Here is a 16039-nt window from a genome sequence, read left to right on the forward strand (position 1 = left end):
GGAAAGGAACTACACAATCTGAGCTTTCTTAGGAGAACCGGAACAAAGATATATACACCCAACCACAAGTAGGAGATTTTGTTATGGCTACTGTCATGACTCTACATTCAGTAACACCGCACTGCTAAAGAACAGAGGGGCATATTATCAAGGGGGTTTATCTCAGCTTTTTTGGCTTTAAAAGCCAAGAAAGAGGAGATGAAATTATCTCCCTATTACCTAGCTGTCGCTAACACCCGTTAGCGACAGCTAATAGGAGATAGCGACCATCTTGGGCCCCACTTTGCATGTCAGTGATATTTATCACTAATGACATGCAAAGTGGGTGTGCCAAGATGTTAGCGACTGGAAACAGTCGCTAACATCGCTATCTCCTATTACCAACTTATGGAGATATTCGCGCTAAGCGCGAATATCTCCAAAAGCTAACACCTGCCCTGAGCAGTTCTTAGCCATGTTATCCAATGGGAGGTGGATAACATGGCTAAGAGCATTAGCTCAGTAATGCATGAATATCGCGGACTTTTCAGCGATATTCATGCATTGCGGACGATTTTTATCGCATTTGCGATAAACCTTGGTAATACCAAGGTTTATTTGCGATAAAAATCACCGCAGCTCAGCGGTAAATTTTTGTCTCTAACCAAGCAATAGCGATAATTATCGCTATTGCTTGGTAATATGCCCCAGAATCTTCTTTCCCCTGTGGGATAATGGAGGAAGGGTATTGTCTTTTCATGTATAGAGTGCTCCACACCCCTTAAGAAACTATAAGTTTATTTTTTTATTTATTTACGAAATTTTGTATAGCGCTAGCCTGACCGGAGGGTATAGGAGCGCTTCACAACAGTTACAGAGCAGAAAAAACGAGAGCATAACATATTACAATAAAGCGAGCAAAAGAGAGCAGAACAACTGTGTCTCTGAGAGCCTCCACTCTATGGCCATTGATGGTCACCCACTGCCTGTAGTTTTTAGTGTTCTCAGGCTGCTGAGTTTTAGGGACCATCTCCTAATGAGACAAGGGGCATTTCTGCGGGACCCCACCCACCTTGGGCACCCATCTCCTCCATACCCAGGGCTACACTGGCCATCTGACGGGGAGGTGCACAGGGTGGCACATACTGTCCTTTCTGAGGACACTGGGGATCATACCAACGGTGTCCCACCTGCTTACACTGAAAGCAGGTAACAGGCCCCCTATGAACAGGTTTACCTGTCGGGGGTCCTGACTTCTTTTCAGGGGGAGGCTGGGAACCCTTACCTTGGTTCCCTTGGGAATTACTTTGGGGGCCTTTTTGGAACTCCCTCTATTTACCCTTGTCCCCCCCACTCTTCTGCTGGGGACCCTGCCCACCTTTGTCGGAGTCTCCCATAAGACCCTTGTAGACCCTGGTACTGACCCAGCGGTCCGACTCTTCAGCAAGCTTTCTAGGGTTAGACAACTTGCTATCAATAAGGTGCTGGCGTAGCTCTGGAAAACAGTTAGCAGACAAGTGCTCCCTTGCAATCAAATCATAGAGCGCTTGAAAATTATCAACATTGCTACCCCTCACCCAACCATCCATAGCTCTGCAAAGAAAGACACATATTCTACCCAAGTGGTTCCCTCCAGTTTCTTACAATTCCTGAACCTCTGTCTATAGATCTCTGTAGTTAACCCATAACTTGTCATCAGTGCTTCCTTCATGTGGTAGTAAGACATCCTATGCTCACTGGGTAGGTCTAACAAAGTATCCCTCCCCTCAGTCAGAAAGCGGCCCCACTACCCTGCTCCCCAATCCTTCTCAGGGACCCGGTGGGCCAACATTGCTATCTCATAGGCTGCAAACCACTGACCAATATCTTCACCTTTGTGAAAATCTTTGATGACATCCTCTGGAATATGTACCCTGCCTTCTGAAGGTGCAGATGGTGAGCTGCCACCAGAGGGATTGATTTCTAAGCCCATGGCCTTGATCTCTAACTCCCTCAACATTCTCTCATGCTCCATTCTCATACTCTCTCTTTCCAAAGATAACCTGTTATTCTCTGTTTCCCTCTGACTCTCCATCTTAAGCTTAGCCATCTCCAGCATGTGTGCCCTATTTCTCTCCCTGTCTTCCAACTCTCTTGGGGACAGGTCTTTGGAAGAGATGCTGCTGCCAGGTGGGGACGGCACCCCTCCCCTGACTGGAAACACTGGCCCATCAATTTGCCCATCTGCATCCCCAACAGGCTCCACCAAAAGATCAGGGACATTTCTTGCTTCTACCCAGGCCCTCATAGTCTCTTAGTTCAAGTTGATGGTAAATGCGACAAAGTACCTGGAAGCGTAACGCAAGGTGAACAAAAGGCTCGCACAAGGGGAGATGCGTCGGTTCCGTGTCCCGGGGGAACGGTTGCGTCCTTCCCCAATGCTTGCGCAGCGTAGGGGACTTGTCGTGAGCCTTACGGGTGCGGAGGTGATGCGTAGATCCTCGGCCTGCGGGCCTGTTGCGGTGCGCAAGATGGTGCCTTTATGCGGCGATGGGATGATGCCCTGGCAGCCTTGCAACGACTCTGTACTTTGGAGCCGCGACAGGCCTTGCGACGCGCTTCTCCGGTGATGCGATGGCGACTCTAACAATGGCGTCACACTTCTCCGGTGATGCGACAGCAGACAGCTTCGATGAACACACGCTTCCAGGGAGATGCAGCGAAGGGTCGCTTCTCTGGCGTTGTGATGATTTCAGCTGCGGTGGCGACACGCTTCTCCTCGATGCGTCGCACTTCCAGCGGCACGCAAGTGACTGGAGTCAGAAGTCCCAGCAAGGAAATTCAGGAGGGAGCTTGGAGGTGAAGTCTTTGGTCCCTGAGACTTCAGCAGGAGGCAAGCATAGTTCAAGCCCTTGGACAATATTCTGTGGATGAACGTCCTTACAAAGTTCCTTCTCCTTTCCCTTGGCAATGAAGAAACCACTCCAGGCCAACCCAGCAAACAGCACACTGGCAGAGGGGCAGTCCAAACTCCTGCAGCTTTCTTGGTTCTTCTCCTTGGCAGAAAGGTTTCTTGTTCCAGAAGTGATCTAATTTCTTGGGATCAGGGTACCAATATTTATACCCCAAAATCCTTTGTTGTCTGAAGGCAGAGAGGCCTCTGCCTAGTCCAATCCAGTTCCTGAGCACTCTGTTTACATGGCTCTCCTCTTCCTTTCACTGTGCAGGGCAGAGACATCAGACGCCCCACAGGGGGTGGAGCCAGCACAGAGGAGGGAAGATACAGCTCTGGAGCACTCTATTGACAGGATTCTCCTCTCGCATTGTAGAGGGAAGGCCCAGCCCTATCCAGGTCCCAGGTGCACTCCTCCCTCTCATATGGATGTAAATCTCCCTATTCACCACTGGGCTGTCCCAGCCTGTTTCCTGGAATTTCCCCAGCCCTGTCACACACAAACCCAGACAAGCAATACACAACCCAGCAGAGGCAGGCTCAAATGGTTAGGCAAGCAAATATCTGTTTTCTAAAAGTCGTATTTGCAAACATTATAGAAGAATATTAAAATAAACTTTACTAAAAGATCTACTTTATTATTCTGAGTTCAGGCATACTAAATTCGAATTTCTACCATGTTCCCTGAGTCAGATAGGATTATAAGAATGTAATAATCTAACTGCCTATGAGAACAGGTAGTCACTATTAGAACATGCTACACACATCAGAGCATGTCCTACCTTATACTTACAATGCACCCTGCCCTTGGGCCTACCATTGGGATGTATAATATGAAGGAGAGGGAAGGTTTATGGACTGGCAAGTGGGTGCACTTGGCCAAGTCGACATGGCAGTGCTAGACTGCACACAGCCTTGCAATGGCAGGCCTGAGACACACTTTACAAGCTGCTTCTGTGGGTGGCACAACCAGTGCTGCAAGCCCACCAGCAGCATTTTATTTACAAGCCCTGGGCACACATGGTGCACTGTACTAGGGGCTGACAGATAAATCAAATAACACAATCATGGAATCCAATCAGTATATCAATTTAACATGGGGAGCACTTGCACTGTTGCACTGATTAGCAGTGGCACAGTGCCCAAAGCATAAAACCAGCAAAAACATATCAAAACAGAGGAGGCAATCCGTCAAAAATGGAAGGGAGAGGTGCGTGGCCAACAGCATGGCCGGCTTGGACGTGCTCTGAGATAGCCCCCGGTGAGCTGCTCATTGATCCGACTTCGACACCAGTCCTGAGACCCTGAAAAGACGGAGGTGGGTCCGCGAAGGTCCCGGTACCCGCAGGGACTGGAAAACTGCTGAAGAGCGCATTTAAAACAGAGGAATCCGGCAAAAGAAAGGCAGCCGCGCGAGGCGACCGCACCAAGATGGCGGCCGGCAGCACTGCAACAGGCCGAACAAGATAACATGCCGAGCCCAGGATCCGCTAAAAGTGAGTGCCGGAGGTTGGAAACAACCGGGGAGAGCGGAGCGCCGCCGGGACCAACACAGACCCCGCTGCGGTTGCCCTGAGGATAGCAAAGACGGCCAGTGAGGGCGGGACCCAGAGTCCGGTGCGGGAATCGGCAAAGGAGCGCCCTAGGCCTGGGGAAGCGAGCAGAGAGGCCACCACACGAGCAGCACATAGAACGCCCCTATGGGTGATTACCAGAGGCCAGCGGTAGCTGGTAAGACTGCGCAAACCAAGGAGGGGACAGATATGCAGGAGGAGATGTAATCAGGGAGCCGGGACGCAAGGAAAAGGCATAGTTATGCGGTGGGGGACGTGCACTGAACCGTCAGATCGGCTCGGGCGGTAAATGGCGAGCAGAGCAGCCGGAGGCTGGCGCTAGACAGCGTAAAGACCATACAGACAGGCCTGAAGCCGCACTGTCCACCGTCCCTGCACCAGAGAGAGGGGCCAGAATCGGAGGTTGCCACGCGGAAGCCCTAGCGAGCGAGACCAGGCCCTCGCGGCACAGCCTTCCACCTCCTCCCACCCCCCCATCCACCCCACGGAAGACAAAAGGGCGCAGAGGAGTGCGAGAGGGACCCGTCTGAAGGGGGGAGAGAGCAGAAGAGAGCGAGATGGTGCGTGGCCAACAGCATGGCCGGCTAGGACGTGCTCTGAGATAGCTTCCGGTGAGCTGCTCATTGATCCGACTTCGACACCAGTCCCGAGACCCTGAAAAGACGGAGGTGGGCCCGCGAAGGTCCCGGTACCCGCAGGGACCGGAAAACTGCTGAAGAGCGCATTTAAAACCGAGGAATCCGGCAAAAGAAAGGCAGCCGCACGAGGCGACCGCACCAAGATGGCGGCCGGCAGCACTGCAACAGGCCGAACAAGATAACACGCCGAGCCCAGGATCCTCTAAAAGTGAGTGCCGGAGGTTGGAAACAACCGGGGAGAGCGGAGCGCCGCCGGGACCAACACAGACCCCGCTGCGGTTGCCCTGAGGATAGCAAAGACGGCCAGCGAGGACGGGACCCAGAGTCCGGTGCGGGAATCGGCAAAGGAGCGCCCTAGGCCTGGGGAAGCGAGCAGAGAGGCCACCGCATGAGCAGCACATAGAACGCCCCTATGGGTGATTACCAGAGGCCAGCGGTAGCTGGTAAGACTGTGCAAACCAAGGAGGGGACAGATATGCAGGAGGAGATGTAATCAGGGAGCCGGGACGCAAGGAAAAGGCATAGTTATGCGGTGGGGGACGTGCACTGAACCGTCAGATTGGCTCGGGCAGTGAATGGCGAGCAGAGCAGCCGGAGGCTGGCGCTAGACAGCGTAAAGACCATACAGACAGGCCCGAAGCCGCACCGTCCACCATCCCTGCACCAGAGAGAGGGGCCAGAATCGGAGGTTGCCACGCGGAAGGCCTAGCGAGCGAGACCAGGCCCTCGCGGCACAGCTTTCCACCTCCCGCCACCCCCCCATCCACCCCACGGAAGACAAAAGGGCGCAGAGGAGTGCGAAAGGGACCCGTCTGAAGGGGGGAGAGAGCAGAAGAGAGCGAGATGGTGTGTGGCCAACAGCATGGCCGGCTAGGACGTGCTCTGAGATAGCTCCCGGTGAGCTGCTCATTGATCCGACTTCGACACCAGTCCCGAGACCCTGAAAAGACGGAGGTGGGTCCGCGAAGGTCCCGGTACCCGCAGGGACCGGAAAACTGCTGAAGAGCGCATTTAAAACAGAGGAATCCAGCAAAAGAAAGGCAGCCGCACGAGGCGACCGCACCAAGATGGCGGCCGGCAGCACTGCAACAGGCCGAACAAGATAACACGTCGAGCCCAGGATCCGCTAAAAGTGAGTGCCGGAGGTTGGAAACAACCGGGGAGAGCGGAGCGCCGCCGGGACCAACACAGACCCCGCTGCGGTTGCCCTGAGGATAGCAAAAACAGCCAGCGAGGGCGGGACCCAGAGTCCGGTGCGAGAATCGGCAAAGGAGCGCCCTAGGCCTGGGGAAGCGAGCAGAGGCCACCGCACGAGCAGCACATAGAACGCCCCTATGGGTGATTACCGGAGGCCAGCGGTAGCTGGTAAGCCTGCGCAAACCAAGGAGGGGACAGATATGCAGGAGGAGATGTAATCAGGGAGCCGGGACGCAAGGAAAAGGCATAGTTATGCGGTGGGGGACGTGCACTGAACCGTCAGATCGGCTCGGGCGGTGAATGGCGAGCAGAGCAGCCGGAGGCTGGCGCTAGACAGCGTAAAGACCATACAGACAGGCCTGAAGCCGCACCGTCCACCGTCCCTGCACCAGAGAGAGGGGCCAGAATCGGAGGTTGCCACGCGGAAGGCCTAGCGAGCGAGACCAGGCCCTCGCGGCACAGCCTTCCGCCTCCCCCCACCCCCCATCCACCCCACGGAAGACAAAAGGGCGCAGAGGAGTGCGAGAGGGACCCGTCTGAAGGGGGGAGAGAGCAGAAGAGAGCTAGATGGGGAAGAAAGACCCAGTCGCAAAATCCTCACGACAACGGCCGAAGGAAATAGAGTACGGGGTGAATTGGCAGCTGCCAGACTTAGACGCAGTCCCCCTAAGACCCAAAGACTCAAAAAACCACGAACCAGAAGGCGCACGCAGAAGACGCCGTATCCAGGTCCTAGCACAGCGGGGGGACGACGACAAAACTCGGCATCTTCAGCGGGGAGTGCAGTGGCGGGGTCCAGGTTCAGCTGCCTGGCCAGTCATGGTCGCTCCGAAGGGAAAGAAGACTCAGGTGGCCGAATATCGGAAGGGGAGGAAGAGGAGGAACGCTCCTTGCATCCATTGGTGACTGTAATTCGAGAACTGGAACAGGAAATGCCCGGCTTGGCAGAAGAACTGGACAACGGGACACAGGACTCACATTCCTAAGAGGGGATCGGACTGGTACCTCAGAAGCAGCTTATCGATGGAGGGGCACGCAAGTTATACACAACCCTTTTACCTACTGTTTGCTGTTTATTCTTTCTTATGTTCATGGGAATGACAGGTTAATCGGGCGGGGAAGGAACACGTACCCGCTACACATATTGCAATTGTAGGTTAAGAAGGGGGATGCTGAGGGAGGGCGACAGACCCTCTCCGCCAGCAGTCTTGGTTCTACGGAAGATGAGACTGAAGGGGGGGGAGAGGGGCATGGGAGGGAGTTACGGTTGTTTCCAGTTAGAGGGAGTTGAGGGAATGGAGGGGGACAGGGGGTGGGGGAGAGGTCCACGTTTACGAGAGGAGAGGAGGGGTAGGGGAGGCTTGTTCTTCATCATGTCGAGCACGCACAAGCACTACACACCGAATCCCACCACGGGACACGAGGGGCCATCAGACCTCATTCCAAAGAAACGCTCATGGGTAACCCAGAAAGAGAAATCATGCCTAGGGAGGGTTTTAAGGTGCTGACCTGGAACGTAAACGGCCTGGGCTGTAAAATCAAACGGGGACTGGTTAACAACTATGTGAAAAGATCCGGAGCAGATGTAGTACTCCTCCAGGAAACACACTTACAGGGCACTAAATGTGCCTTCCTGGCAAGGGGGCAATATAGAGTCCTGGCTCATGCAGGGTTTACCTCGGGCTCCAAAGGAGTGGCAATCTTAATTAAAAAGCATCCACCTATGAGAGTAGCGCAAGTGTGGACGGACAAGCAGGGCACATATGTAGGAGGACGCGGACAATGGGGAAGGAAGGAATACACGTTTGTTTCAGCCTACGCCCCACCTAAACTTCAGGCAGGTACACTAAAGGGAGTCTCTGATATTATCCTTAACACTTCAGACACGATTCAAATCCTTGGGGGAGACTTTAATGACGTAATGAACCCCATGGTGGATAGAACAGGTGATCGCGACAGGCCCCAGAGTGTGACACCGCTAGCCAAATCTATGACTGCGCTCGGTCTGCTTGATGTATGGAGATGGCTCCATCCGGATGCCAAGGCATATTCCTTCTTCTACGGAGCACACAAAGTATACTCTCGCCTGGATTACATTTTCATGGCGCGACAGACACTGCAGGTATCTGATACAGCAGAATACTGTGCCCGTGGTGTGTCTGACCACTCCCCATTAATACTAGAGGTGGGTAGGAAAAGGAGAGAGGGGACCAAGACACTCAGACTGTCGGCATGGGACCTACAAAACGCGACAATCCTGAAGGGACTAAGAGCAGACGTGAAGGTATACCTGGCAGAAAATATAGGCTCGGTGGACTCGCGGGTAGCTCTCTGGGAGGCTCTGAAAGTGGTACTCCGAGATAGGGCACAGTGTAAACTGGCGGAAGATAGGAAAAAAGTACAGGCTGAGATCCAGGACCTGGAAGCACAGATACTGGCGATGGAACATGATCACCTGCTTAACAGGGACCCAGGGAAACTTCGATGCCTCTCTGATCTGCAAGTCCAGTATAAGCAATTAGTGACGGGGGAGGCAAAGTCGCAGGCGCTGGCGACTCTGCACCGTATCTATGATGTGGGAGACAAATCCGGGAGGCTATTGGCATGGCTAAGCAGGAAGGAGAGAGATGACCGATGGGTGGAGAAGGTAAAAGATGGGCACGGTGGGTGGGCCCGCACGGATGTCAAGATCGCAGATGCATTCACTGAGTGCTATGAAACCTTCTATGAAGCACGAGACCTCGGGTCAAAAGAGGATGCGCTGCAATATATGGCAAATATCAACCTCCCGAAGCTTGAAGAGGCTGATCAAAAAGACCTGGAGACAGATATAACTGAGGAGGAAGTTAGGGTGGCACTGACTAAGCTCCGTGCGGGCAAGACCCCGGGTCCCAACGGCTTCCGAGCAGAATTCTTCAAAAAACGGCAGATCTCCTGACTCGCCACTTGCTCGGCCTCTTCCTGGACGCTGAGGAGGAGGGACAGTTCCCGCACGACCTTAGACAAGCCACAATTGTCCCAATCTATAAGCAGGGAAGCCAGCAGATGACTGCTTGTCCTATCGCCCCATTTCCCTCTTAAATGTTGATCTGGGAGTCGTTTTACAAACGCTGAAGTTACAGTTCAGTAGCAGTGTGTTAACATCATGACAGTGTGTAAGGTTCTTTCCCGGTCACTCACCTTGGGCGTTTAAACAGATGGTCTATGTAAGAACAAAGAAACCATAACAATAGCAGCATAAATCCGTATATATACATTTAACTCCCTCACCCCCTCCCCACATCCCACCCCCAGTGTCCATTATTTACTTCGTGATTGTGGCTGTGTATTAACGGTGACTACACGCGTGTAGGAGCTCAACTAAGGGTAAATCTTTACTGAAATATCACTGCAGTGCGCTGATGAAAGGCGTATCCCCTCTTGTGTGTTCATTATCCGTTCTCCCAGGGTGACTCCCTGGTCCCTCCCTCTCTGTCTACTGTAGCGCGCAGAGTATTTGTTCCCAGTGAGCTGCTATGGGTTCCTTCCTCAGCCCCAGTGTTTCCTCCCTTCGAATGGCAATTCCCTCTGCCTTAGCCCATGCCAGACGTGAATAGCTCGATGCCAGCGTGTGCGGTGGGTCCTGCGCCTTCCACCTCTTTGTTAGGACGTATTTCGTCACCACTAGTCCCAGATCTAGGAACCGGGACGTCACCTTTTCCATAGGGGCCCTCCTGAAGTGAGGCAACAAGTGCACTGGCCATTCAAAAGGTATATTGCGGTCTGTGCCACCCTGTAACAGCCTGCTGATTGTGTGCTAATGTGCTTAGCCTAGGGCAACTCCATAACATATGTAGCAGTCCTGCCCCTTGCTCTCTACACCTGGGGCACAATGAATCATTGCGGTGAAAGTACCTGTTGATCAGCTCAGGTGTAAGATATGCCCTATGGACAATGAATAACTGCATTTGGCTGAATCGCATGTTTTTGGGTATATGCCCCGGGCTTTTTAGTATCCTTTCCCATTCCTTATCCGCTAGCTGTCACCCCAGATCCAGTTACCCATTGCGGCGGAGTGGGTCTAGGTATAATGCTGTGTGTGTTCGCAGCGACGCCGCAAACCAGCGAACAAGGTATCTGCTTCTCCCCATAACGTGTAGGTACTGTAGGGTTAGGTGTTGACTAGGCTCCGTGGTCATTTCCCCTCATTTGGCAGTCAGTTTCATCATTAGGGAGCGGTGTGCTAAAAACTGCCCCGGTGGGAGCCTCTCCTCCGCCACCAGGGACTCGTATGGTATGAGCGTGCCATCCCGGTATAAATCCCTGAGGGTTTGCATATCAGCCTTCCGCCATTCTGCCAATGTAGGAGCTGTGAGCACCCCTTCTCCGCTAGTGGATGCCTCCAGTGGTATTGCAGGTGCATAGGGGACGACAGTTTTGGTGAGATATAGGGCCATACGGTAACATTTGTATGCCACCGCTAAGAGGAGCGGCGCCAGAGGCATGACATTAGCAGCAGGGTAAAAGAGTCTAGTTATTTGCTCCAGCGAGTATGGCGGCAGTAGTGTTGTCGTGTCCACTCCACCCCTGTCTGCTATCCAACGGGCAACCCATTGCAGTTGTGTGGCAAGGTAATAGTGTTCAAAACAAGGCACAGCCAGGCCTCCCTGATCTGTTGGCAAATGCCAGTGCTAGTGCCAGTGTATGCCGAGCGGTGGCCCAGTTAAAGTCCCTTAGCAGTTTAGTGAGTGTGGCAAAGAAGGCCACTGGAATAAATAGGGGTAAATTGGCGAAGTAGTACAGGAGTCGAGGGAGCATGACCATTTTAGCGATCGCTACCCTGCCTGTGGTTGTCAGCATTAGTATGTTCCAGAAGCGCACCTGCGATTTAACCGCCATTACTGCCCTCCCCAGGTTCCTGTCGAACAGGTCCGTTGGTTGGCAATAGGTCTGTATCCCCAGGTAGCGGAAGGTACACTCCTTCCACTGTACTTGTGTGCCACTAAGGGTGTACCCCGGGTCAAGATTTCCCTCACCAAACGCGGAAAGGCAGGATTTGCCCACGTTCACTCGGAGTCCCGAAATGGGGGCAAAGGTCTGCAGCAGTTGTCCTAGCTGGCCAGGTATGTTTTCTCTATCTTTCACATAGACCAACAGGTCGACTGCATAGAGCGACACTTGATGTACCGCGTCCCCCAGTGATATGCCATCTCCCAATGTTGCACGTATCGCCACAGCTAGGGACTCAATCGCCAGTGCGAACAGTAGCTGGGACAAGGGGCACCCTTGCCTGGTGCCCGACTCACCGGCATGGCATTGGAGATGTATGGGCCCAACCATACTCAGACTGTGGGGTTTTTGTACAGTAAATCGACCATTTGGAGGAACCCCATGTCCAATCCGTATCTCAGCAGCACCGCCGACAGGTAGCCTCATTCTAAGCAATCAAATGCTTTTTCCAGGTCTAGGATGAGACATCCCGCTCTGGGCCACTCCTGTGTGGCTTCAGTCGCCACCTTGAAATATCTATGCAGGTTCAGCGTCGTGCACCGTGCTGGGACAAACCCATTTTGGTCATTTTGGTGTGAAGTAAGTGGGGCACCACCAACGCCAATCTTTCCGCAAGTACTTTGGCAAGGATCTTATAGTCTACATTGAGCATCGCAAAGGGTCGATATGATCCTAAGGCTGTGGATTCTCTGTCCGGTTTTAGCAGGGAGACCAGATATGCTTCCGGCATCAAAGGGGGTAGTGTGCCCGCCTCTAGCGCCATGGTGTGTAACGTGTGGAGGAATGGCATCAGGGATGTGCGGTATGCTTTGTAGTATTCAGCAGGCAGACCATCCGGCCCAGGTGTTTTCCCAGAAGCCATGGATTTGATCGCCTCCCCAATCTCTCCTAAGGGGAGGGACCCGTTAAGTGCCTCCTTGTGTTCCTCTGATGCCATGGGCAGTTGGATAGAGTCCAAGACTCTCTCCAGGACATGTCTGGGGCCACTTCCTCTAGATCTGTAGAGTTGGGCATAGTGGATTGCTTCTATTGGGGCATGACTGCCCTCCTGCTGTAGTAGCCAAGGTAGGAGGTGGCCCGCTCTATCGGCTTTGGCGTGTGTTCAGGCTGTTTGTGCCGTATAGTTGTAGCATCTCAGATGCTCCAGGAGTTCCGCGTGCTGGGCGTGGAGTTCCTCCAGTCAACTCAAATGTCTACCATCCCCTTCTCCTTAACGTTCGTACTGTAACAGCTCGGCTTCCAATTGTGTGAGGAAGGTTGATAGTATCTTACGTATGTTCGATGTGACTCCCAAACAGTGTCCCCTGACCGCAAATTTGTGGGCATCCCATTCTACTAGCGCGTTGCTTGCCGTTCCTTCATTAATGTCAAAGTACGCAAGAATAGTCATCCCCAGCGATGAACGGAACTCCGGGTCCTCCAGCGCATCGGCTGGAGTTGCCATGCGAAACAGGAGGGTGGTCTGCTTCCGAACTGATCTGGAACCACAGGGGGTTATGATCGGTGTGTGTCCGCCCTAGAAATTCTGATTTCGCAACTAGCGGAAGCAAGGACAGGAATCCCACCAGCCTGTCCAGCCGTACATGCAGATCATGTACTGCAGAGTAATAGGAGTAGATTTGTTTGTTGGGTGGAGGATGCGTCACAGGTCTTGTAGGGCCCAGTTTGAGAGCCAGTCCCCGAGCATCTGCGTGTTTGACACTGCCGTTGTCGTGCGGAGAGGAGGAAAAGATCTGTCCAATTGAACATCAAGCACCATGTTAAAATCCCCACCAAGCAGCCAAGGGTGCCCAGTGTAGGGGGTCAGGACCTGTGACAGCTGTGTTAGGAATGACGGCTGATCTGTATTAGGGGCATATATCGACCCCAGAAGCATCGTTTGGTCATTTAACTTCCCACGCACGAAGGTGTACCTGCCCTACCGATCCGTTACTACCTCTTCACAGATGAATGGAGTGCCTATCCACACCCAGATCAGTGTGCCTCGCGCTTGTGCTGAAATGGTAGGGCCGTATATCTGCCCTCTCCAACGTCTGCGAAGCCTGTCAAGCTCCGCCTGGGTCATGTGTGTCTCCTGTAAAAGGGCGATACCCACTGAATGCTGCTGGAGGCAGGAAAAGATAGAATAGCGCCTCATGGGTGTGTGCATGCTGCATATATTCCATGTTATTTTATTAGTTCGTGTCATCGCTGGTTAGTAAACCGCAGCGTTGAGTGCGGGGGTTGCACCGGTGAGTGGGCACCATGGTTAGGGGAGAGTGTGTCGATGTGCTGCAATGAAAACAACATAACAACTGTAAACAACATAACAGTTGGAGCATATCCCCAGAGGGTCGTCCGTCCAAACATCAGTAACAATAATGAAGTGTGAGCTAGTCCAGCATGATGCCTGGTGGGGTACGTGCGCTAGCTGTGTCTTGTCTGTACTATCGCCCCCTATTACCTCCAGTGTGTGTGGGAGAAGCATCATCATGCTGGTGGTCTAGGATAGCGCGCAGTTCTGGTTTCGGACATGATGGAGTGCCTCCAATGAGCTATCACAGTGTGGAGCGCAGTACAGTCGGACTTGTGCCCGGCGGGCACCGAGCTGACTCCTAAGATAACGTGTGTGCCCCTTTGGGCCTTGGTGTCACCCCTAGTGTGTGATGCAGCCTAACAACATGTGTAGAGAAACAAGAAAACAAAGCTCTACTTGCGTAAGTTGACTGTGTCTGAGTCCAGCGCAGCATTATAATATCACATAATATCATCAGCAGTTTGTGGGGTTACCACTGGCAGGTTCATGTCTTCGGAAATTGCATTTGACGGGGATGATGGGCCGCTAGTTCCTGATGCATCTCGCATGTAGGCTTCCATGTAGTCGCTACTGTGGCGGTTCCGAGGGTTGCTACTGCCTTTAAGACATCTTGTCACTCCATCCTGATTTTCTCTGGGCTAGGCGCAACTGGGCCTGACCTTGCAGACTGGAGTGTCCCGCGTCGTCTTCGTTGTCGAGGTCTCCGATCCATCAAGTTGCCAGTATCCTGGCCAAGGAGTCGCATTCCTGTCCACAGTCCCGACTCCTCCAGCCAATCCCACGCCTCCGCTGGGGAGTCGAAGAAGCGGGCCCCCTCTTTTGTTACCACTCTTAGCTTGGCCGGGAATAGCAGGGAGTAGGGCAACTCCAGTTCCCTAAGTTGGTGCTTCACTGCCATGTAGTTGCTTCTGCGCTGCTGCACAAGTGCGGTATAGTCTGGAAAGAACATGACTCAACAGCCCCCCACTTTAAGGTCACCTAATTTCAGTGTTTCGCGCAGCACCGTGTCCCTGTCCCTGTAGTTGAGGAGCTTGAAGAGGAACGGGCGGGGCCTGGCGCCTGGTTGGGGCTTCTGCGCCAGCAACCTATGTGCTCTCTCCACTACAAATTGTTGCAACAGCACCCCCTGAGGTAGCAGGTCTAGTACCCAGCGTTCAACATATTGCTCCGGGTTTCTGCCTTCCTCCCCCTCTGGAAGGCCCACTATGTGAACGTTATTGCAGCGGGAGCGGCCTTCTGCATCTTCTTCCCTGTCTTCGAGCGCATGAACATAGTCTATCATGTCTTGTAGCGCAGCAGTGTGGCTCTGGGTGAAAGGCTGAAGCTCTTGGATTTATTTACCATGTACCGCAACCGTTTCAGCCAGTTTACGATGGTCTGCGTGGAGGAGGGTGAAGTCCAAGGTGACTTTATCAATCTGTATTTCCAGGGACTCCTTGGTCTGTTCCAGGGTGGCACCAATCTTTTTCACTGCTGCGAGCACCAAATCCATCTTGGCTGCGAGAGTTGCCGCCTGCGGTTCCATCTCTCCACCGTGGAGCGCAGTGTGGAGGGTCTAGGCTTCCCGCGCATGGCTGTCCTTGCTGCGACTTGTCTCGTAGCCGGCCCATTACAAAGTTGCTATGCTGTTGCTATTCATGGGCAGTCCGTAGTGTGGTTCAGCTTGACTGCCGACAGGCTACTGATCTTGGTCTGAGGGGCTCTGGGTTCGCTCACAATCATGAATCCCTCGTGCCGCTTAATTAGAAATGCATTCAGTGGACGATCTTCCCTGTGAGTGACGTCTCGACTCAGGGGCCGGCTTCTCAATAGGCAGACTACCTGTCCTTGCAGTGGGGGGGAAGCGCCCGCATCCCACCGGTAGTGGCCACTGGTAGTGCCACCAGTGGGGTGCAGTGTGAAGTCCACCCCTCTGCTTCAGTGTGGAGAGCCTCTCAAGACTCTTCGCTGCCCCGAAGATGTCCCTATGGTGCCCGGACAGTTCTGTTCTGTATGTTACTGTGGCCGCCAGTAGTTGCGCCGGTGACTTTCTCAGTTGGTGTCTGGTGAGATTGGTACTTGTACGATATGGCCAGGCCGGCAACTCAGGGTATATGTCCAACTGCCTCCCGGGTAGGACTACTGAAGCATGAGGCCGCTGTGTTATGCCCGCTCTACTGGGACGGAGCGGGAAGTCGTGCCTGATCCTCTTCTACCCCGGGGAGGTTTCCGGGGGTGTCCCTGTGATTCTACCCTGTGCTCCGGCCACTCACTAAAACCCCGACACAGCAGCAACCACGGCCTTCAAGTTGACGCTCGTCCGGCCCGTCCAATACCCCCCTGTCAGCCCCAGGGCTCCCGTGGCAGTATAGTGTCACTGTGGCAGGAGTTCCTGATATTCTGAATCGTGACTGATTAGTGGCCAGCTGTCCAGCATTCATCCACCTCTTCTTTT

Source organism: Lissotriton helveticus, chromosome 5_1 (genome assembly GCF_964261635.1).
Source record: "Lissotriton helveticus chromosome 5_1, aLisHel1.1, whole genome shotgun sequence".
NCBI lineage: Eukaryota > Metazoa > Chordata > Amphibia > Caudata > Salamandridae > Lissotriton > Lissotriton helveticus.